The following is a 23,784-nucleotide window of genomic DNA, read 5'->3' as shown; positions in this document are numbered from 1 at the left end:
TTCAGTTTCATTGCTGCAGTATGCTGAAGGACAGTGATGCCAAGTCGGCTAAAAGTCTCATTCCAGTGTTCATCAGCGTGCTCCTGCAGGTGTTCCACCTGCTGTTGCTGCTGTGCCTGATGTTTGGGAAAACGAGTGAGATGAGAGCTGCGTGGAGCCACACATCTGGCTCTCTCGGTCTACTCCTCCTCTCTGCACCACTCCATGGCACAGAGCCCAACTAAGCATGCAGTCACAAAGTTCTGCTGTGGATTAATCGAGATTTTGAGGAGCAAACTGGAGTGATCTGAATTGCTCAGCAGCTAATGGTAGGATGAATAATGGTGTGTGTGGAGACAATTCACCTCATTCACAATGTGACAGAACGTAATGATGAGCTGTTCTGCGCTATTGCGCATAACAGCACACAACAGCGCGGAAAATTATTCTTGACTGTACGGAATGGTTCCTGATAATTCTCCAGGAACACGTGCCATTAATCATAATGCGTGGTAACAGGTTGCAGACGTTCCTGTGGAAACCTGACGCCTCTGCCCCGAATCATCACATTTGTGATCAGTGGCCAAGAATGTATACTTCGTGGCATTCGTGACTTTTCGTTGTTATGTGTAAACGCAGCATTAAAACTGTAAGAGCTGAGATCATTTTCATATTAGTCACCACTTGTGTGTATTTTGTTTGTTTATTGATCGAAACATCGGGGATTCCCTTTGATTAACGACCATCACCTGTTAGTCAGATGTCCTTATTGCAAATATGACATGATGATTCTTGCTCAAACTCAAACAATGAAGACAGCCCTTCATAGTTATTAAGGATAAGAGTGATGTGCTTGTGTCCCTGAACATGTTGCTCTCTTGATTCCACATTTGATTCCACCAGGTTGACTAAGGATTTGACTCAGACCGAGTAACCTAAGACACAAAGGATCATGGAGAGAGAGGGGGGATACTGAGGAACAAAACAAAAATGTCTGTCGCTCCACTCTCCTCATGCACACTGTGGTGTGTGTGTGAGATCAGCTCAGTCGTGCGCTCTCACACTCTGGGCCATTGCCTAAGGTAAAAGAAGGCCCCTCCCTTGTTATGACAGGGGGCGGTGCTCCTACTGTGTATTCGATGCCTGTATATCATTATAGCTGTCCTCCCTCCTGTCTCTCTCACAAAACACAATTTGCTGCCAAGACGTTGCTCCATAATGTTCTGTGGTGCTGAACGCTGTGAATGAAAACATTAATTCTTTATTTGTAACAAGGTTGGTGTTTTACAGAAGTGACAATCCTGACGTCACCAGCATTCAAACGTTTCTCTAGAGATTAGATGTCAGTCAGCTCCATTTAAATGTGGCTGTATTTATTGATAGTTTAGTTTGAATTTGTTAATGGTCCTTAACAAATTTTCTGGAACCTCAAGTATAATTAGTTGTGGTAAATGTGACAGGACATTTTCACCATCATGGCCAACATGCTACCTTGACAATGTAAGAGTCACATTGAGACTGTCAATCTGTCACTCTAAACCACAAGGTGGTGTTTACAAGTTGTGAAAAATATAAAGGCTGCACGATTTGTTGAAAAAGGCATATTACAATTATGGTAAAGTATTGTTTCATAGTTAAGGTCTTCTGAAATTCAAATGGAGGCATAAAAATATGCTACTGATAGGTGGGGCACAACATTCTTTTGGGATAACATGTCTTTCCATTTACTTCCACCCTGCTCAATGCCTTTGTTACAGCACTGTGAGTGGTCGGATAGCTCTTTCAAATACTTCTTTGCAAATACCACACAGGTGCCCCCCCCCCCCCCCTCCCCACCGCACACCAAAAAAAAAAAAAACTTGATGCTGCATTCACATGGTATGCAGCTGACTGTCAACTATCACACATTTTGCCCATCTGTTTCATAGAAAGTTAAAAATGTTCAAGTTTTTACACATAATACACCAACAAACCAGATTACAGACTGTGCCAGTTTATGGTTGGTTTTCAGGATCAGTTAAAAAGTACCTTTACATGCAGGGGGCTAGTGCCATTCCTTTCCCACAGTGAGAGGGAAACAGTGCATCACAAAACCGGAGAAGTGGTTGCCCCAAGTTCTGGTAAAACATCAGTCATTGTCTGCGTTCTTTTGTTAGAGAAATGTCCATTTCAGAAGAGTCTGATTTCATTTCCCTGATCACAAATAGATAATGAATGAAAACAAATTGTCTGACTTTATGGGGGTGTTTTCTAAAAATGTGTGACGTATTTTGTGATTTCTTTTTTTCCTTATTATAGACCATTTAAATAATATTACTTGCTAGAGTAGCAAAAGAAATGTTTTGATCACATTATTGTATTGGGCTAAATTATTCGACCAGTAGCTGTCAGGATGACAAGCTGCTGTGGTGACCCCTAACGAAACAGCAGAAGATGATGTTATGCTGCATTCGTCACATGTCGTAAAGTTGCAAATTACAAGCTCAAACAAGGAAAACATATAGTTAGGTTGGACTTGTTTATTGATTCATTAATTTTTGCTCAGAAACTCTGGAATTTCAATGCTCCAATTTATCTAAATTATCATCATAAGAATTACAATCATGACATCTTCCGTCATGACTGTTGAAACCGTAATACTACAAATGTCAGTTATTTACTTTTGTCTGTGATATGTTTGCATTCTTGGCAGTGTTGTAACTTTTGTGAGGACATCGGCAATAATTGATATTTTCACTGTGTCTAGACTGCAAATAGTAATGCACTCATCAAACACATGTTCCATCTTGCTCATCCACAGCGAGCAGTTGTAACAATTTATTTATGTGCTTGTTGTAAAGATAACAAAACTAGAATATGCTACTGTGTGAGTCTATATTGACTTCAGAGTTCATCAAGTGACCAACACATGGTTTTGGAACACAGAACTTTCTAAGTTGGGTTTTCTGAGTCATCTTGAACCTAGCATTAGTATAACACCTCATGAAGCTTTTAACCCCACTTTTAGTGAAGCCTGGGAGTCACAGTTTCAACACTAAAAAGACAGTAAATGAAACTTAAATGAGAGACTCTAATTTTGTCATAGCTAACACCACTCTGACATTTTTACCCCCTTTGACCAGCTATCATTGTTATTATGACATTAATGCTACCCTGCGGTTGGCTGTCTCTGACCGCATGATACTTCATAGTATCTTCAAGTGGGGTTTTATGAAGCACTGATTCATGACACATTTGGACTCTGTGAACCAAAATATTACATTGAAAGATACAACAATATAATAAAACAGATTCTTAATTTTTCTTGTTCAGCTCCTGCCACCGTCATTCTTGCTTGAAGTTCAGTCACTGTTGTTTGTTTCTGTGTGTTCAAGTGCGTTTCGAGTGTTGTTTAATTCCTTGTAAATGGTAATATGCTGTGGACTTTCTTTGGTGTTGAAGTATTTTATTGCAAAGAGTGCGAAATCATTTGGCCCCGGTTGGCCCTGTGGACCTCTGTGACTGTAGATGAGACTTGTTGCTGGTCATTTTCAACATGGAATGTAGCAGTGCAACAGTGGCCATGAATGAGGAGGATTTTTGTTGTTGTTGTTGTTCATTTTATGCACAATTTATGCAGTAAATGAGAAAATTTGCAGCATTCTAAAAAATAGTAATAATAATGCTGTAAATCATTGATTTTTGCCTAAATTTCTGTGAACATAGAATTGTAAAAACTTGAAAGGAATGGCTTATTCCTTTGCAAACACCAGTGTGACATTGTGCTGATTTTTGGAAAGCCCAAGCCACATCCCCTTCTGAAAAGGGGCATGGTCAGACACAAGCATGGGCATTTAAAGCTACAGACACAGAAACCGCCTGTTGTGAGGAAGCAGGCAAAAAGTTACAGTTCCTTGACTGGCCGCTTGAGGCTTGCTCCAAAAGGGAGCAGAAATAAACATGTTTACAGCCTGGTACAAAAAAAACAAAACTGTTTTGTTCTGTGTAGATAGTCTCTCCCTCTGTAACAACTGGACAGGGGATGTTTTTTTGTTCTTCAAATTTCTTAGTTTAAGATGTTTTAAGTCATAAAGGTATGTATGATAGGGGTGTGGTTGCTGAGCCCAGCTTGTGCACCTCTCATAATGTCCTCAGCGCCACTTGATGTGGAGGCTGTATTTGTCGATTTGAGCATTTTATTACAAACACTTGGAATAATATGGCTTGTTGTGTGGTAAAATGTCCTGGTGGATCATCTAAGATGTCCTAGCTGCAGTATTTGTGTTGAGTGAAATTCTCATCTTATTTAATGTTGTTTGCTAATGACATTAGGACTTTTAGTAGCCTGATCCATTAGGTCTCTTTAATGTAACAAGAAAGTAAGTGACTCATAACCTTTAATGCCTACTCCAATGCAAACCATTATGGGAACCCTTGCACAGTTCCCGAAAATATGATTTAATAAACACCCAAACTGAGGTTAGTTAGCTTTGTTTGGTTCGTACCCAAAGATATGCATGTGTTCACGCTTCTTTCATCAGACAACTGAGTCATCCATGCTGCACCTCTTTATTCATTAATGGGTTCATCATGATCGTGTCAGTGCAGCCTATATGGGCTTCATATCGGCTGTTCCAGGTCTGTGTAGAAAACCTATGGGTGACATTACGCAGACTTTGTCTGTTGTGTATTAATAAATACCTTAGAAATACGTATGTCATATACAACCCCTGGCAATAATTATGGAATCACCGGCCTTGGAGGATGTTCATTCAGTTGTTTAATTTTGTAGAAAAAAGCAGATCACAGACATGACACAAAACTAAAGTCATTTCAGATGGCAACTTTCTGGCTTTAAGAAACACTATAAGAAATCAGGAAAAAAAACTGTGGCAGTCAGTAACGGTTACTTTTTTAGACCAAGCAGAGGGAAAAAAATATGGACTCACTCAATTCTGAGGAAAAAATTATGGAATCACCCTGTAAATTTTCATCCCCAAAACTAACACCTGCATCAAATCAGATCTGCTTGTTAGTCTGCATCTAAGAAGGAGTGATCACACCTTGGAGAGCTGTTGCACCAAGTGGACTGACATGAATCATGGCTCCAACACAAGAGATGTCAATTGAAACAAAGGAGAGGATTATCAAACTCTTAAGAGGGTAAATCATCACGCAATGTTGCAAAAGATGTTGGTTGTTCACAGTCAGCTGTGTCTAAACAACATGGGAAGGTTGTTAAAGGCAAACATACTGGTAAACCAAGGAAGACATCAAAGTGTCAAGATAGAAAACTGCCTAAAGGAAATGGGATTTACATACAGAAAAGCTAAACGAAAGCCATCATTAACACCTAAACAGAAAAAACAAGGTTCCAGTGGGCTAAGGAAAAGCAATCGTGGACTGTGGATGACTGGATGAAAGTCATATTCAGTGATGAATCTCAAATCTGCATTGGGCAAGGTGATGATGCTGGAACTTTTGTTTGGTGCCGTTCCAATGAGATTTATAAAGATGACTGCCTGAAGAGAACATGTAAATTTCCACAGTCATTGATGAAATGGGGCTGCATGTCAGGTAAATGCACTGGGGAGATGGCTGTCATTACATCATCAATAAATGCACAAGTTTACGTTGATATTTTGGACACTTTTCTTATCCCATCAATTGAAAGGATGTTTGTGGATGATGAAATCATTTTTCAAGATGATAATGCATCTTGCCATAGAGCAAAAACTGTGAAAACATTCCTTGCAAAAAGACACATAGGGTCAATGTCATGGCCTGCAAATAGTCCGGATCTTAATCCAACTGAAAATCTTTGGTGGAAGTTGAAGAAAATAGTCCATGACAAGGCTCCAACCTGCAAAGCTGATCTGGCAACAACAATCAGAGAAAGTTGGAGCCAGATTGATGAAGAGTACTGTTTGTCACTCATTCAGTCCATGCCTCAGAGACTGCAAGCTGTTATAAAAGCCAGAGGTGGTGCAACAAAATACTAGTGATGTGTTGGAGCGTTCTTTTGTTTTTCATGATTCCATAATTTTTTCCTCAGAATTGAGTGATTCCATATTTGTTTCCCTTTGCTTGGTCTAAAAAAGTAACCGCTACTGACTGCCACAATTTTTTTTTCCTGATTTCTTATAGTGTTTCTTAAAGCCAGAAAGTTGCCATTTGAAATGACTTTAGTTTTGTGTCATGTCTGTGATCTGCTTTTTTTCTACAAAATTAAACAACTGAATGAACATCCTCCGAGGCCGGTGATTCCAGGGGTTGTAGTATTATCGATTTCAAACTCTCTAAACCCATGTAACTACATTGTTGCATTACTGCTGGGTGTTATGTGAGGTTATGAGTGATGACTGTCAGCAACTTTGCACTGGGTCAATGTGTTCCTGATATCTGCACAGTAATTTACTATAATGTTAAGATATTTGTTTGCACCAAAAGTATATCTTGTAAAAGCTATTAGCTTTTGTTGTCTTTTTATCATGTAAAAAGACGTAACAGCAGCCAGTGGTTTCACTTCAGTGTCAATGGAAACATTAGAAAACCTATAAAAACCTTACTGTAAACTGTGTTCGGGGTCTCTTTCCTGAACGAGTTTCTGCATGACTTCAGGACAGTGAGAACCCCAGAATCTGGTATGATTTACTTCACATGAAATGAATAAATTGTCCTTTTTGTAATAACAGAGTCTCATTGATCCAGGACAGACGCATGAACCTAGAGTCTAACGTGTGTATTTATACAGTCTATGGTTCCGAGCAGGAGTGAAACAGAGGGCTTTTTAGGCATGTTAAAATCCAGGGCCCATATCCATGAAGCAGCTAAGGCTAAAAATAGCTCCTAGTGAAGTTATTCTAAGAAAAATCTTAGAATTCCTTGAATTCTTAGACATTTATTAAAATTTTATCTTGGTAAGATGAAAGTTGTCCGCAAAGCACCTTAGGCCTTAAGAGAGCTCCTAAGGTGCCAAACTGATAAGAGTAGGGAGGAGGACTTTTAAGAAGCCTAATCTGAGAAGATGGCAGAGAAGACGGAGGAAGCAGAGATATTCTCTGTATGTAGGATTACAGTGTGTCAGTAATACACTACCCGCTTGATCTACATAATTATTTTATGTTAACTTACTGTCTTAATTTATTCATAAATTGTTTAGGTTCTTATTATCATATATACATGGTTAATATTATTATGATTATTATCAGTATTATTAATATTGTTATTTTCTTTTATTATTAGGCCACATATAGACAGACAAACACATTCACACTCGTGTGTGCTCAGATACACCTACGAACAATTCTAAAGTTTCCAATTCACCTCACCTGCATGTCTTTTGGATGGAGGAGGAAGCCGGAGCACCCGGAGGGAACCCATGCAAACTCCACACAGAAAGGCCACAGGTGGGAATCAATTCCATGACTTTCTTGCTGTGAGGCAACAGTGCTAACCACTAATCCACTGTGCTGGACAACTCAAGCCCTCAAGTTTGAAAAATTGGGTAGAACCCCTCGCCTGGATTGTGGAACGTAATCTGATGAGAATTTTTCTGTTTTTCAGTATTCTAGTGAAAATCGCTAATCTTACTAACTGTTGGGGAATTCAACATGCTAGCCTATTACGATATAAATAGAATGATGACATTAAGATCTTCTGTTCGCCGCGTTATCTGATTGGTCGTTATCAATAGAAGGTGCCACTCGATTAGTTAGCGCTATGCTGCATGCGAGGTGTACTTGCTTTGCACACGCCGTCTACTCGGCTCCACCAGCGGTCAACTCGGCATGTGGTACAGCTCAGAAAGTGGTGAATGGGCCAATCAGAAGTTGGGAAAATCCCATACCATATAATAACACAGATAATGCCATTTCTCATAAATATAAAAGATGTCACAATGATAAAAGCTCAAGGAGGATACATGGTATGTTCTCAGGGCTACTGAGAGGACTGCATACACCAGTTTTCAACTTTTTATTCATCTTTTTTTATCTTGTCCATTTTGACTGGACTGTATGCACTGTAGAGGTAGGCGATAAAACAGTCATTATAACATATTGCATTTAAAATTTAGGTTAGTAACTATGATCAGGGTTGGACATTTATGTTCTGATCTAAGTATGTAGTACATAGCAGAAATGAGTGTGACAGCATCTGCAGGTTTTAGCTTCCACATCAAAGTGCATAATCATTTCCTACTGCAAAGTGTTATTTGAGCTGCAGCATTCATGAAGAAAGCACTAAAAACGTGGAGGGAGAGTGAAGCAGTCAGCGCATGAAAATATGTGAAACTACTATATTGAATAATTTCACAAAAAAATGTAATTGTGGAAACAACACAGTGTGAGATTTTCTTCTTATGATCGCAGTTCCTTTTACAACCCAGTGAAGTTGGGATGTTGTGTGAAATGTAAATAAAACAGAATACAATTATTTGCAAATCCTCTTCAACCTATATTCAATTGAATACACCACATAGACAAGATATTTAATGTTCAAACTGATAGACTTTTTTGTTTTTGTGAAAATATTTGCTCATTTTGAAATGGATACCTGCAACACATTTCAAAAAAATTGGGACAGGGAAACAAAAGACTGGGAAAGTTGATGAATGCTCAAAGAACACTTAATTGGAAACAGGTGAGTGTCATGATTGGGTATAAAAGGAGCATCCCCAAAAGGCTCAGCCATTCACAAGCAAAGATGAGGATCACCATTTTGTGAACAACTGCGTGAAAAAATAGTCCAAAAGTTTAAGAACAATGTTTCTCAACATTTAATTGTAAGGAATTTAGGGATTCCATCATCTACAGTCCATAATATAATCAGAAGATTTAGAGAATCTGGAGAACTTTATACATGTAAGCAGCAAGGCTGAAAACCAGCATTGAATGCCCGTGACCTTCGATCCCTCAGGCGGCACTGCATTAAAAACCGACATCATTGTGTAAAGGATCTTACCGCGTGGGCTCAAGAACACTTCAGAACACCATTGTCAGTTAACACAGTTCGTCACTACATCTACAAGTGCAGATTAAAACTCTGCTGTGCAAAGCAAAAGCTATACATCAACAACATCCAGAAACACCGCCACCTTCTCTTGGCCCAAGCTCATTTGAAATGGACAGACGCAAATTGGAAAAGTGTGCTGTGGTCTGATGAGTCCACACTTCAAATTGTTTTTGGAAATCATGGACGTTGTGTTCTCCAGACAAAAGAAGAAAAAGAACATCCAGATTGTTACCAGCACAAAGTTCAAAAGCCAGCATCTGTGATGGTATGGGGGTGTGTTAGTGCCCATGGTATGGGCAACTTACACATCTGTGATGGCACCATCAATGCTGAAAGGTACATCCAGGTTTTGGAGCAACACATGCTGCCATTCAAGCAATGTCTTTTTCAGGGACGTCCCTGCTTATTTCAGCAAGACAATGCCAAGCCACATTCTACATGTGTTAAACAGCATGGCTTTGTAGTAAAAGTGCGAGTACTAGACTGGCCTGCCTTCAGTCCAGACCTATCGCTTATTGAAAATGTGTGGTGCATTATGAAGCGCAAAATACGACAACGGAGACCTCAGACTGTTGAACAGCTGAAGTTGTACATTAAACAAGAATGGGAAAGAATTACAAAGCTTCAACAATTAGTGTCCTCAGTTCCCAAATGCTTATTGAGTGTTGTTAGAAGGAAAGGTGATGTAACACAGTGGTAAACATACCACTGTACCAGCTTTTTTGAAATGTGTTGCAGGCATCCATTTCAAAATGAGAAAATATTTGCACAAAAATAAAGTTTATCAGTTTGAACATTAAATATTTTGTCTTTTGTGGTGTATTCAATTGAATATAGGTTGAAGAGGATTTGCAAACCATTGTATTCTGTTTTTATTTACATTTTACACAATGTCCCAACTTCATTGGAATTGGGGTTGTACCATAGGTGGAAGCTTTACACTGTAACTGCTCCTGTTACTGTAGGTTATGGACAGTTGATGTTTACACTGGGTCCTTGGTTGGGATTTGGGTCTCATATTATTAGTAAGTAATGTGACTTCAGGTGTTCACTGGCAGTCTTTACTTGGGGCAATGAAAACAGGCTGTAACCTGTGATGACAAATAAGGTGTATGTTGGCCACGTTTCTGAAAGTCCACTGTTCATGATGTTACTGTTTTGTCCTTACACCACCAGATTGAGTCAAATGGTTATAAAAATTCTGCAATTGAAATTGTCAGACCTCTGTTATAAACATTTCATCTCAGAGAATCTGAAAAGCTCCTGTGTTACCTTTTATTCAAACAGTTCTGAGGAAAATAACCCACCACTGCTTTGCTGAGGGAAGCTCCTGCTGTTATCTCTGTCCCATGTGAGTCCTCAGTGTGCAGTTGTCAAGAGGAAACTGAGACAAATGGGGCAGTTCAACCCAATACTGGCTTCCAGCAGTGAAAAGGACCTCAAATACTTTAGGCATATTCATTTCTAACATCATTTTCAGTGAAATGTTTCTTTTACATTCTGACAGTGGTAACTATTGTTACACATGCCTATGAAGTGATGGTACCTTTCCAGTCACAGTTTATTTTATTTATTTATTTTTCATTTATCTATTGCCACCCAAATTTAATATAAATGTGCTTTTGAATGCCCTTTATTATTATAATGGACAGTTTCTAAAAAAAAGTATTCTGATTGGATCTTAAGTAATTCTGTGGTGATGGTTAGTCATTCCAGACACAATGATCAGTCCCTATCATGTTATGTCATAGAAATATGATAAAGGCAGTTGTAGGCTGATTAACTTTTCATTTGCTTGAATCAAACCTTACTACAACAAATGGAAGTGTGCTGTGCCATGCCTGCTTGTTGCTGGAAAAAAAAAACAAGACAAAACCATTCGACAGAGATCCAACCTACTTGTGCTTTTCTCTCTCTCTCTCTCTCCTTTCTCTCCTTTCTCTGTGTTCGCAGTTCTAAACAGACCAACCTGTGTGTCAGGAATATGGTATCCTTACACACAATGAGAGGGAGAGAACGAGCACTAAATGCTCTAACTACGCTAAATGGTACAGAGTGAATTATTTTTATTTTTTGGAGGGTGAGGGATGGTGGAGTGATGGGGTGAAGTCTCTCAATACACCCCTAACTCAGCACTCCCTCGGTCAGTCATTCAGCAGCAACATGGATCGATACAGAGTTGAAGTTCTTCATGCCAAGCGACTCCTCGTAAATGGGTACCGAAACTTTTGTCTTTATTTATTTCCCTTTGGTTGGAGTGTGATGGAGGAGGCCAAACAAAGTTGGTGTTAAACGCTAGAAAATGAAAGCTGTGCTTCGTAATGTCCTGTCTCTGTGTCTGATGAAGCGTGAAGTGCTCTGTAACCCTAACAAAATGACTATCACTGTATTCCTGTGGTTTTAAATGGCCTTCTCTTCTGTGCCGCTATCGCAGTCTCCATCCTGCTCAGTATGAAATGGAATGGGAGAAATGGCGGTCATCAGTAAATACTGTAAATGCATGAAGGGCAGGCGTTTAGTGCAGCCACAGCCTCAGTGCAGTGTAATGATCCAAAAGGTTGAACTGTTCACAGTACTTTAAGTTAATATTTCACTGCCTCTATTGAAGGTTGAATTAGAAATGAAAACAACTGGTAAGACTTTTAACTTTTCAATTATAACGTTTAGAGAAAGCTGCTCTTAAGGTAGTGTGTGTCTGTATTTGGGCTGAAACATCGAAATGAAAGTTGGTGATTTAGGGAAACGACATGCTTAATAAGCTTGTGGCTGCCCAATTAGCATCTTGAGGAGGGGTTGTCAGCAGTCTGCCAAGATAGTGCAGCGTTTTCATTGGTGCAGATCACCTCAACAAGTAATTTCACAGATGAGGTCTTTTAAATAAATCCTGCACTTGGCCCTTCATGGCATATTGTTACCCACTGCTGTCTCGCAGAGATATTTCTTCTGTTTTCAGGCATATCCTAAATTATTTCAGTCTTTGTAACCTTTTTGTTTTTAGCATAAAATAAATGCAAACTCTGTAAACATCTTTTTATTCATCAAAACAATTAATAAACATCTGTATTACAATGGGAAAAGGTAATTCTCCCAGTAAATATAATAGTATTTTGTGCCACCGTTAGTAGCAACAAGATCCATCTTTCACATCACTCTAGTAATTTTTATTTGTTTATTGTGATGAGTTTTGATTTTTAGAGTGGCTGTAGTTCAGCCACACTAGATGTTGTTTGAACATGAAGTGTAAATATGTTTTTCCTCAAAGTTTCAGTGGGGTTCAAATCAGGTATTTGACTGGGCCAATCCAAAAACCTTTATGTACTGTACACATATTGTGTTGTGTTTTACACTGGATATAATGGGGGTCACTGTCATCCAGATGGTTTTAGTTTTGGCTCATAATTTGTTGACTTACTCTCCCAAAAAATGTTTGTGGGTCATCACGGTATGTTTTGGCAAATTAAGCCCTTAAATTTTTTTTGGTTTAGCAGCAGTTTTTGCTTTCTATGGTGACCTTTATTGATATGAGAAAGGCCTGCAGTTCTTTGGATTGTGACCTTGGCTCTTCTGTGTATTTCTGAATGAGTAGTCACTGTTCCCCTGGGTAAACTATGGACAGTCAGACACTTCTGGGAAGGGTCAGAGTTGCACTATACAGTGCATTCACGGTGTTTCACTTTTTCCACGTTATGTTACAGCCTTATTCCAAAATGGAGTAAATTAATTTTTTTTTCTCAAAATTATACTCTCAATACCCCATAATGACATCATGAATAGCTTTTTTTTTTATGTTTGCAGATTTATGAAAAATAGTTAATAAATCACATGTACATAAGATGAGCAGTGCCTGGTTTCCTCCAAATATGACTCCTGGTATTCATGCCATAAAGTTCAATCTTTGTCTGATCAAACCAGAGAATTTCGTTTCTCATGGTCTGAGAGTCCTTCAGGTCCCTTTTGGCAAACTCGAGGTGGGTTGTCATGTGCTTTTTACTAAGGAATGACTTCCGTCTGGCCACTCTACCATACAGGCCTGGTTGGTGGATTGCTGCAAAGATGGTTGTCCTTCTGGAAGGTTCTCCTCTCTCCACAGAGGAATGCTGGAGCTGTGACAGTGTAACCAGCTGTTTCTTGGTCACCTCCCAGACTCTTCTCCCCAGATCACTCAGTTTAGATGGGCAGCCAGCTCTCGGAAGAGTCCTGATGGATCAGAACTTCTTCCAATTACGGATGATGGAGGCTACTGTGCTTTTTGGGACCTTCAAAGAAGCAGAAATGTTTCTGTACCCTTCCCCAGGTTTGTGCCTCAAGACAATCCTATTTCTGAGGTCTACAGACAGTTCATTTGACTGTTTGGTTTATGCTTTGACATGCACTGTCAACTGTGGGACCTTTTATGTAGACAGGTGTGTGTCTTTACAAATCATGTCCAGTCAACTGAATTTACCTCAGGTGGACTCCAGTTAAGCTGTAGAAACATCTCAAGGATGATCAATGGAAACAGGATGCACCTGAGCTCAATTTTGAGCTTTGCGTCAAAGGCTGTGAATAGTTACATGTTGGTACAAAACCTTAAAGCTACAGTATGTAGGGTTTAGGAATGTTTATGAGCAGAAATGGGATACAGCATTCATAACTAGCTGATAATTTGTGTATAATTACCTGCAACAATGAATCGATGTATTTTCATAAATTTAGAATTAGTCCTTCATAGCTACATGGGAGTGGGCCCCCTCATGGACACTGCCATACAGTGAGGAAAATAAGTATTTGAACACCCTGCGATTTTGCAAGTTCTATCACTTAGAAATCATGGAGGGGTCTGAAATTTTCATCTTAGGTGCATGTCCACTGTGAGAGACATAATCTTAAAAAAAAAAAAAAAAAAATCCGGAAATCACAATGTAAGATTTTTTTTTTTTTAATAATTTATTTGTATGTTACTGCTGCAAATAAGTATTTCAACACCTGTGAAAATCAGTGTTAATATTTTGTACAGTAGCCTTTGTTTGCAATTACAGAGGTCAAACGTTTCCAGTAGTTTTTCCAGGTTTGCACACATTGCAGCAGGGATTTTGGTCCACTCCTTCATACAGATCATCTCTACATCTTTCAGGTTTGGAGTTTCAGCTCCCTCCAAAGATTTTTCTATTGAGTTCAGATCTGGAGACTGGCCAGGCCACTCCAGGACCTTGAAATGCTTCTTACGGAGCTCCTCCTTAGTTCCCCTGGCTGTGTGTTTGGGGTCATTGTCATGCTGGAAGACCCAGCCATGACCCATCTTCAATGCTCTTACTGAGGGAAGGAGGTTGTTTGCCAAAATCCCGCAATACATGACCCCATCCATCCTCCCTTCAATACGATGCAGTCGTCCTGTCCCCTTTGCAGAAGAGCACCCCCAGAGTATGATGTTTCTGCCCCCATGCTTCACGGTTGGGATGGTTTTCTTGGGGTTGTTCTCATCCTCTAAACATGGTAAGTGAAGTTGATTCCAAAAATTTCTATTCTGGTCTCATCTGACCACATGACCTTCTCCCATGCCTCCTCTGGATCATCCAGATGGTCACTGGTGAACTTCAAACGGGCCTGGACATGCGCTGGCTTGAGCAGGGGGATCCTTGCTGCCCTGCAGAATTTTAAACCATGACAGCATCATGTGTTACTAATGTAATCTTTGTGACTGTGGTCCCAGCTCTCTTCAGGTCATTGACCAGGTCCTCCTGTGTAGTTCTGAGCTTTCTCAGAATCATCCTTACCCCACAAAGTGAGATCTTGCATGGAATCCCAGACCGAGGGAGATTGACAGTCATCTTGTGTTTCTTCCACTTTCTAATAAATAATCATAACAGTTGTTGTCTTCTACCAAGCTGCTTGCCTGTTGTCCTGTAGTCCATCCCAGCCTTGTGCAGGTCTACAGTTTTGTCCCTGGTGTCCTTAGACAGCTCTTTGGTCTTGGCTGTGGTGAACAGGTTGGAGTGTGATTGATTGAGTGTGTGAACATGTGTCTTTTATACAGGTAATAAGTTCAAACAGGTGCAATTAATACAGGTAAAGTGCAGAATAAGAGGGTTTCTTAAAGAAAAATTAACAGGTCTGTGTGAGCCAGAATTCTTGCTGGTTGGTAGGTGTTCAAATACTTATTTGCAGCAGTAACATACAAATAAATTATTAAAAAAAATCATATATTGTGATTTCCAGTTTTTTTTTTTTTTTTTTTTTTTATGTCTCTCACAGTGGACATGCACCTAAGATGAAAATTTCAGACTCCTCCATGATTTCTAAGTGGGAGAACTTGCAAAACTGCAGGGTGTTCAAATACTTATTTTCCTCACTGTGTGTGTGTGTGCAAAAATCTAAAAAAAAACCCCAAAAAACAAAAAAAAAACTTTTTTCACCTTGTCTTTATGGGTTATTGTGTGTAGAGGTTTGAGAGAAAAATGAATTTTATCCATTTTGGAATAAGGCTATAACAAAAAATGTGTAAAATATGAATACTTTCTGGATTCACTGTATGTTCTCCATTTAAGATAATAACTCTCATTATGGTTCTTTGGCAAAAGAAAAACCTTTGTAACCCTTCTCAAAACTCATCTATTTGAATCACTTTTTCCATTTTTTTTTTTTTCTGCCCGAGTTTCTTTTAACCTGATAATATACGAATATGAAAGTTTTTTTTAAACTACTTTCACACTGCTGAAACTGTTCTGTTTAGCTTATTTGTTTGGGGGCTGTCAGCAGTCAGTGCTGGCTGTGTGTGGTACAGCTAAACCCAGTTATTAATGGTGTTTTGAATTGGGAATTTAACATAGGCAGAGTAGGTTCCATAGATAGCATTTATAAATAAAATTATACTGTTAATTAAATTATGTAATACTTTAAATTTATCTTGTTTTGTGTTTTCTTTCCACAGTGGTGCAAGTGGTTAGTACACTTGCCTCTCAAGGAGAACGTCTCTGCCAAGTGTGCCCCGTTTTTCCTGTGTTTTGCTCAAGTATCTTAATTTCCAATGCAGTATACACAAAAATTAAAGATATCAGAAGGGCACAGATTCCCCCTCATCCCCCTCAAAAAAACAAACAACAACAAAAACAAACACATTTTGTGTTATGCTGAACAGCCAATCTGTTTACTGTTGTTTATGTCACATATTTATCTGGAAGACAGTCTAAATAAAATCCAACATAGACATGAAAAAAGTAAAATATTTGTTAGCTACATCCACTCCAATTTTGATCCTTTTTGTCCAGTTAAGCATGCACCGGTCTTTAGGGATGTGAATCGTACAACAACTCACGATTCAATTCGATTCCAGTTCTTGGGGTGACGATTCGATTCAGAATCGATTTTCGATTCAAAGGGCTCTGAGAAATAGTTATATAACTTAAAAAATGTTTATGTTTAAGAAAATGCAGCTTTACAAGGTTAATCAAGTGATTCTAAATGTAAATTTACTCATCTGCTTTGCTCGTTCAGAGTTGGCTGGCAGTTTAGCGAAGCGCTGGTCAGTAGTCAGCAGATAACGCTGCTCCCCTCTTTTAGCTCTGGGTGATAGTGTAGCATGTGGGCTTGCGGATTTGAAATGTTTCCGAAGTACTTGACTTTCATTTTGCAGATTCTGCACACTGCATAAGTCATGTCAAGCTCCTTCTTACGCAGCAAATAATAAAATCCAAAATGCGCCCAAACATTTGCCTTCAGCAAAGACGGTGCTGGCTGAATTAGCTCTTCGTCCGCCATGCTAAGCTACAGCCACTGAACTCTGCAGCGCACAAGTGTTTGAAGCACGCTGGACCACCCTCCCCCCCCTCGTGGGGACGCTGTAGTACAGAAGCCGTTGCCTGACAAACAGTACACGCAGCAAGTAAGCAAGATTATGTTTAAAAAATGCTTTTAAAAAATCGATTCTTGGACATTTTGGATCGATTCAGAATCGTAATAAATAAGAATCACGATTCGGACGTGAATCGATTTTTTTCCGACACCCCTTCCGGTCTTTAACACTAAGATGGTTTGGGGAAGTTGTTTTGGCTGTGCATGCCATTGAAGTCACAGGAAAAACTGTATTTTGTTGTTGTTTTAAATTCAGATTAACTGAAGAACAAAGTAAAATGTGTTTATGTGTTAATGGATAGTCATGTTAATTGGAACTCAAAATTGCAGTTCACCATCTTAATTCAGAATCTCTGGATATTTTGCTCCTCTGTGTTGAGGCCAGTTCTGGCTGCAGAGAAGTAACTGAACAGCATCACTGTGTTCCATGGTGTGGCTCTTATGATGTCAAGGCTTTATCTTGGACCAAATATAGTGCTGAATATGATTACTGAAATTTTGCTCTTGTTAGACCATAGACCCTCCATGAACTTTGATCCAGTGTCACAATTGTCAACTGGTGAACCAGCTGAGATGACGGCTTGTGTCATATTAGCAGAGGTTCTTGCTTCGCCTTGGCACTGGTGTTGTTGGTCTTGTAGTGTTTTTATAGAGCTGCCCTGTATAAACAAATTCACTGCCTTCTCACACTATTCTAAACTGTATGTTTTAACGTACTTAAAATGTTGTTAATAAAGGGTCAACAGAAAATCATAATTAAAATTTCCAAACATTTATGTTCCATACAAATTACATTTATTTTTATTATTTATTTATTTATTTATTTATTTATTTATTTATAGTAAAGAAAGCTGTTATGAAGTCATAGTGGTACTCCCTGGTACATTATCTCACAGAAACAAATAATAATGAAATTATTGTACAAAATTGACTTACATACAACCTCATCTTGTTATAAATCACAGAGACCACCTAAAATGCATTACAATGCCATTTTATTACATACAAATTGTGTATTTCTAAAGGTAGAAAGTGGTTGCACATTTTTATGTAATTTATTTACTTAACCGTAGCAATATTTGATTTCATCATTTTCAAAAGGCTTCATAAATGTGCCCAGCCATTTAGCAGAATACTGTATAACCCCAATTCCATTGAAGGTGGGACGTTGTGTAAAATGTAAATAAAACAGAATACGATGATTTGCAAATCCTCTTCAACCTATATTCAATTGAATACACTACAAAGACAAGATATTTAATGTTTAAACTATTGTTTTTGTGCAAATATTTGCTCATTTTGAAATGGATGCCTGCAACACATTTCAAAAAAGTTGGGACAGTGGTATGTTTACCACTGTGTTACATCACCTTTCCTTCTAACAACACTCAATAAGCATTTGGGAACTGAGGACACTAATTGTTGAAGCTTTGTAGGTGGAATTCTTTCCCATTCTTGCTTGATGTACGACTTCAGTTGTTCAACAGTGCGGGTTGTAGTTATAAGGAATCAAATGAACTTGTCCTAGTATATAAAGGTTTACAGTCAGATACCAAAGAGTTTGAATAGTGACACAAGTCTTGAAATTTTATATCTGTACACCACCACAATAGAGTTAAAATGAAACAAGATGAGATAGTGTACAACCCCCAAAAAAGTTGGGACTGAATGGGAAAATTTGACTTTTATTTCATTGTAAACCATATGAGTCCAAGATAGTTCATGTTTCATGTGATCATCTTTTCATTCGTTAATATACAACCCCAACCTAGATGTACCTTTCAGCATTGATGGTGCTATCATAGATGTGTAAGTTGCCCATGCCATGGGCACTAACACACCCTCATACCATCAGAGATGCTGGCTTTTGAACTTTGCACTGGTAACAATCTGGATGGTCTTTTTCCTCTTCTGTCTGGAGGACACGACGTCCAAGATTTCCAAAAACAATTTGAAATGTGGAGTCATTAGACCACAGCACACTTTTCGACTTTGCATCTGTCCATTTCAAATGAGCTCGGGCCCAGTGAAGGCAGTGGCGTTTCTGGATGTTGTTGATGTATGGCTTTTGCTTTGCATGGTAGCGTTTGAACTTGCACTTATAGTGACAAACTGTGCTAATTGACAATGTTTTTTTTTAAAGTGTTCCTGAGCCCTCGCGGTAATATCCTTTACACAATGATGTTGGTTTTTAAAGTAGTGCCACCTGAGGGATCAAAGGTCACGGGCATTCAATGTTGGTTTTCAGCCTTGCCATTTTTACAGTAGTGTTCAGAATAATAGTAGTGCTATGTGACTAAAAAGATTAATCCAGGTTTTGAGTATATTTCTTATTGTTACATGGGAAACAAGGTACCAGTAGATTCTCACAAATCCAACAAGACCAAGCATTCATGATATGCACACTCTTAAGGCTATGAAATTGGGCTATTAGTAAAAAAAAAAGTAGAAAAGGGGGTGTTCACAATAATAGTAGTGTGGCATTCAGTCAGTGAGTTTGTCAATTTTGTGGAACAAACAGGTGTGAATTAGGTGTCCCCTATTTAAGGATGAAGCCAGCACCTGTTGAACATGCTTTTCTCTTTGAAAGCCTGAGGAAAATGGGACATTCAAGACATTGTTCAGAAGAACAATGTAGTTTGATTAAAAAGTTGATTGGAGAGGGGAAAACCTATACGCAGGTGCAAAAAATTATAGGCTGTTCATCTACAATAATCTCCAATGCTTTAAAATGGACAAAAAAACCAGAGTCGCGTGGAAGAAAACGGAAAACAACCATCAAAATGGATAGAAGAATAACCAGAACGTGTGCTTGGGGTCATTGTCTTGTTGAAACACCCATTTCAAGGACATGGCCTCTTCAGCATAAGGCAACATGACCTCTTCAAGTATTTTGACAAATCCAAACTGATCCATCAATCAATCAGTTCAATCAATTTTATTTATATAGCGCCAAATCACAACAAACAGTTGCCCCAAGGCGCTTTATATTGTAAGGCAAGGCCATACAATAATTACGTAAAAATCCCAACGGTCAAAACGACCCCCTGTGAGCAAGCACTTGGCTACAGTGGGAAGGAAAAACTCCCTTTTAACAGGAAGAAACTTCGAGCAGAACCAGGCTCAGGGAGGGGCAGTCTTCTGCTGGGACTGGTTGGGGCTGAGGGAGAGAACCAGGAAAAAGACATGCTGTGGAGGGGAGCAGAGATCAGTCACTAATGATTAAATGCAGAGTGGTGCATACAGAGCAAAAAGAGAAAGAAACACTCAGTGCATCATGGGAACCCCCCAGCAGTCTACGTCTATAGCAGCATAACTAAGGGATGGTTCAGGGTCACCTGATCCAGCCCTAACTATAAGCTTTAGCAAAAAGGAAAGTTTTAAGCCTAATCTTAAATGTAGAGAGGGTGTCTGTCTCCCTGATCCGAATTGGGAGCTGGTTCCACAGGAAAGGAGCCTGAAAGCTGAAGGCTTTGCCTCCCATTCTACTCTTACAAACCCTAGGAACTACAAGTAAGCCTGCAGTCTGAGAGCGAAGCGCTCTATTGGGGTGATATGGTACTACGAGGTCCCTAAGATAAGATGGGACCTGATTATTCAAAACCTTATAAGTAAGAAGAAGAATTTTAAATTCTGTTCTAGAATTAACAGGAAGCCAATGAAGAGAGGCCAATATGGGTGAGATATGCTCTCTCCTTCTAGTCCCCGTTAGTACTCTAGCTGCAGCATTTTGAATTAACTGAAGGCTTTTCAGGGAACTTTTAGGACAACCTGATAATAATGAATTACAATAGTCCAGCCTAGAGGAAATAAATGCATGAATTAGTTTTTCAGCATCACTCTGAGACAAGACCTTTCTAATTTGAGAGATATTGCGTAAATGCAAAAAAGCAGTCCTACATATTTTTTTAATATGCGCTTTGAATGACATATCCTGATCAAAAATGACTCCAAGATTTCTCACAGTATTACTAGAGGTCAGGGTAATGCCATCCAAGACAGTCCTGCAGTTTAGCTAATTGGTGTGTGTCCTCTGGCTTCATGGATAGATAAAGCTGGGTATCATCTGCGTAACAATGAAAATTTAAGCAATACCGTCTAATAATACTGCCTAAGGGAAGCATGTATAAAGTGAATAAAATTGGTCCTAGCACAGAACCTTGTGGAACTCCATAATTAACCTTAGTCTGTGAAGAAGATTCCCCATTTACATGAACAAATTGTAATCTATTAGATAAATATGATTCAAACCACCGCAGCGCAGTGCCTTTAATACCTATGGCATGCTCTAATCTCTGTAATAAAATTTTATGGTCAACAGTATCAAAAGCAGCCCTGAGGTGTTACAGAACAAGCACAGAGATGAGTCCACTGTCTGAGGCCATAAGAAGATCATTTGTAACCTTCACTAATGCTGTTTCTGTACTATGATGAATTCTAAAACCTGACTGAAACTCTTCAAATAGACCATTCCTCTGCAGATGATCAGTTAGCTGTTTTACAACTACCCTTTCAAGAATTTTTGAGAGAAAATGAGAAACATGCCCATATCATGATGCTTGCACCACCATGCTTCACTGTCTTCACTATGAACTGTGGCTTGAATTCAGAGTTTGGGGGTCGTCTTACAAAACTGTCTGCGGCCCTTGGACCCAAAAAGAACAATTTTACTCTTATCAGTCCACAAAATATTCCTCCATTTCTCTTTAGGCCAGTTGATGTTTTCTTTGGCAAATTGTAACCTCTTCTGCACATCTTTTATTTAACAGAGGGACTTTGCGGGGGATTCTTGCAAATAAATTAGCTTCACACAGGCGTCTTCTAACTGTCACAGCACTTACAGGTAACTCCAGACTGTCTTTGATCATCCTGGAGCTGATCAGTGGGTGAGCCTTTGCCCTTCTGGTTATTCTTCTATCCATTTTGATGGTTGTTTTCTGTTTTCTTCCACGTGACTCTGTTTTGTTTTGTTTTTTGTCCATTTTAAAGCATTGGAGATCATTGTAGATGAACAGCCTATCATTTTTTGCACCTGTGTATAAGTTTTCCCCTCTCCAATCAAGTTTTTTAATCAAACTACGCTGTTCTTCTGAACAATGTCTTGAACGTCCCATTTTCCTCAGGCTTTCAAAGAGAAAAGCATGTTCAACAGGTGCTGGCTTCATCCTTACATAGGGGACACCTGATTCACACCTGTTTGTTCCACAAAATTGACGAACTCACTAACTGAATGCCACACTACTATTATTGTGAACATCCCCTTTTCTACTTTTTTTTACTAATAGCCCAATTTCATAGCCTTAAGAGTGTGCATATCATGAATGCTGAAGAAATCATCGAAAACTGTGGTTATACAACTAAACACTAGTTTAGTGATTGACAGGATTGTTAAAAAAGCAGTTTGAACGTAATAGTTTTGTTTGTAGCTTCAACAGCAGATGCTACTATTATTGTGAACACCCCCTTTTCTACTTTTTTTTACTAATAGCCCAATTTCATAGCCTTAAGAGTGTGCATATCATGAATGCTTGGTCTTGTTGGATTTGTGAGAATCTACTGAATCTACTGGTATCTTGTTTCCCATGTAACAATAAGAAATATACTCAAAACCTGGATTAATCTTTTTAGTCACATAGCACTACTATTATTCTGAACACTACTGTACGTGTAGAACGTTCTCCAGATTCTCTGAATCTTCTGATTATATTATGGACTGTAGATGATGGAATCCCTAAATTCCTTGCAATTGAACGTTGAGAAACATTGTTCTTAAACTGTTTGAATATTTTTTTCACTCAGTTGTTCACAAAGTGGTGATCCTCGCCCCGTCTTTGCTTGTGAATGACTGAGCCTTTTGGGGATGCTCCTTTTATACCCAGTCATGACGCTCACCTGTTTCCAATTAACCTGTTCACCTGTGGAATGTTCCAAACGGGTGTTCTTTGAGCATTCACCAACTTTCCCAGTCTTTTGTTGCCCCGTCCCAGCTTTTTAAAAATGTGTTGCGGGCATCCATTTCAAAATGAGCAAATATTTGCACAAAAACAAAAAGTATCAGTTTTGAACATTAAATATTTCACTTAAATATCTCACTTGTCTGTTGGTGAGTGTGAAAATGTTCCATGTAGTCTGTCAAATACTTCATGAGGGGGAAAAAACCATGACGGTCTGAGAGAAGAAATATTTTTTTCTCAGTGGTGTTTAAGGACAGCCAGCATATGAAGTGCAACATTAGTTTACTTAGGAATTAATTTTTTTGGGGGGGGTCCTTGACCTTAAATATGTTTGTCTGTGATAGTGTTTAATTTAAAATCTTGAAGTCAACATCTGATATAGTTGTAGCAAACCCCTGTACAAATGTGAATCTGTGCCTCCATTTCAAAATAAAAAAATAAAAAAGCAAACTGGTAATTGACCTGCAGTTGAAACTTGAGCCTCTCTCACACAGATTGCACGCTGCCAATTTCGGCGATTGCTGGTGTGTGCGCGGCATCCAGTGGTTTTGAACATAGCATGTCATTTGATGCTTACTGACTTGTGTTTTATCAACTTGGTCTGTTTTGTTCTATTATGGATTCCGTGTAAGGGGAGACAGCTCAGCTTTTGGAGCCGAGTGGGGTTTTGGACATGTTTAAAACACTCATCACACCCTGCCAAGTGCCAGCAACCACGTGGCATTGTGTATGATGCGTTTGTTATGAGCAGTAACATATTTGTGCCAGATAGCGGGCGAATTTGGTGGCAGGTGCTACACGTACCTCTAAACAGCATGCACATGCCTTATGTGAGAGAGCTTTATTTGTACACTGGTATAATCATCATTGATTAAGCTTCTTTTTGGTGACCTGTGTCTGTTTTGCATCCTCATTAACAGCCATATGAAGCAGGAACGCCAAAAGTCAGTGTTTGCTTATAGCTCCCCAACAAATGTTAAGAGATGCAAAATCGATACATTAATTCAACATTTGCATTTCTAATGTTGGC

The 23,784-nt window shown here is 39.0% G+C and overlaps 1 protein-coding gene and 1 long non-coding RNA gene across 3 annotated transcripts in view; both read left to right on the top strand.

Annotated features, from left to right (window-relative positions):
• Positions 1–23,784, top strand: part of dedd1 (death effector domain-containing 1) — a 53,801-nt gene that overhangs the window by 27,263 nt on the left and 2,754 nt on the right. The window lies entirely within an intron of this gene.
• LOC117514134 lies at positions 631–15,974 on the top strand. 2 transcript variants are annotated; one of them, XR_004561814.1, is made up of 4 exons: positions 696–1,061; positions 10,261–10,324; positions 10,927–11,189; positions 15,881–15,974. It is a non-coding gene; the product is annotated as an uncharacterized LOC117514134 (long non-coding RNA). The 2 variants fall into 2 exon arrangements; XR_004561813.1 differs by lacking the exon at positions 15,881–15,974 and having other exon boundaries at positions 631–1,061; positions 10,927–11,983.

Source organism: Thalassophryne amazonica, chromosome 7 (genome assembly GCF_902500255.1).
Source record: "Thalassophryne amazonica chromosome 7, fThaAma1.1, whole genome shotgun sequence".
NCBI classification, from domain to species: domain Eukaryota; kingdom Metazoa; phylum Chordata; class Actinopteri; order Batrachoidiformes; family Batrachoididae; genus Thalassophryne; species Thalassophryne amazonica.
The sequence above is the reverse complement of the archived record's forward strand: the minus strand, read 5'-3'. Positions and strand labels throughout refer to the sequence as shown.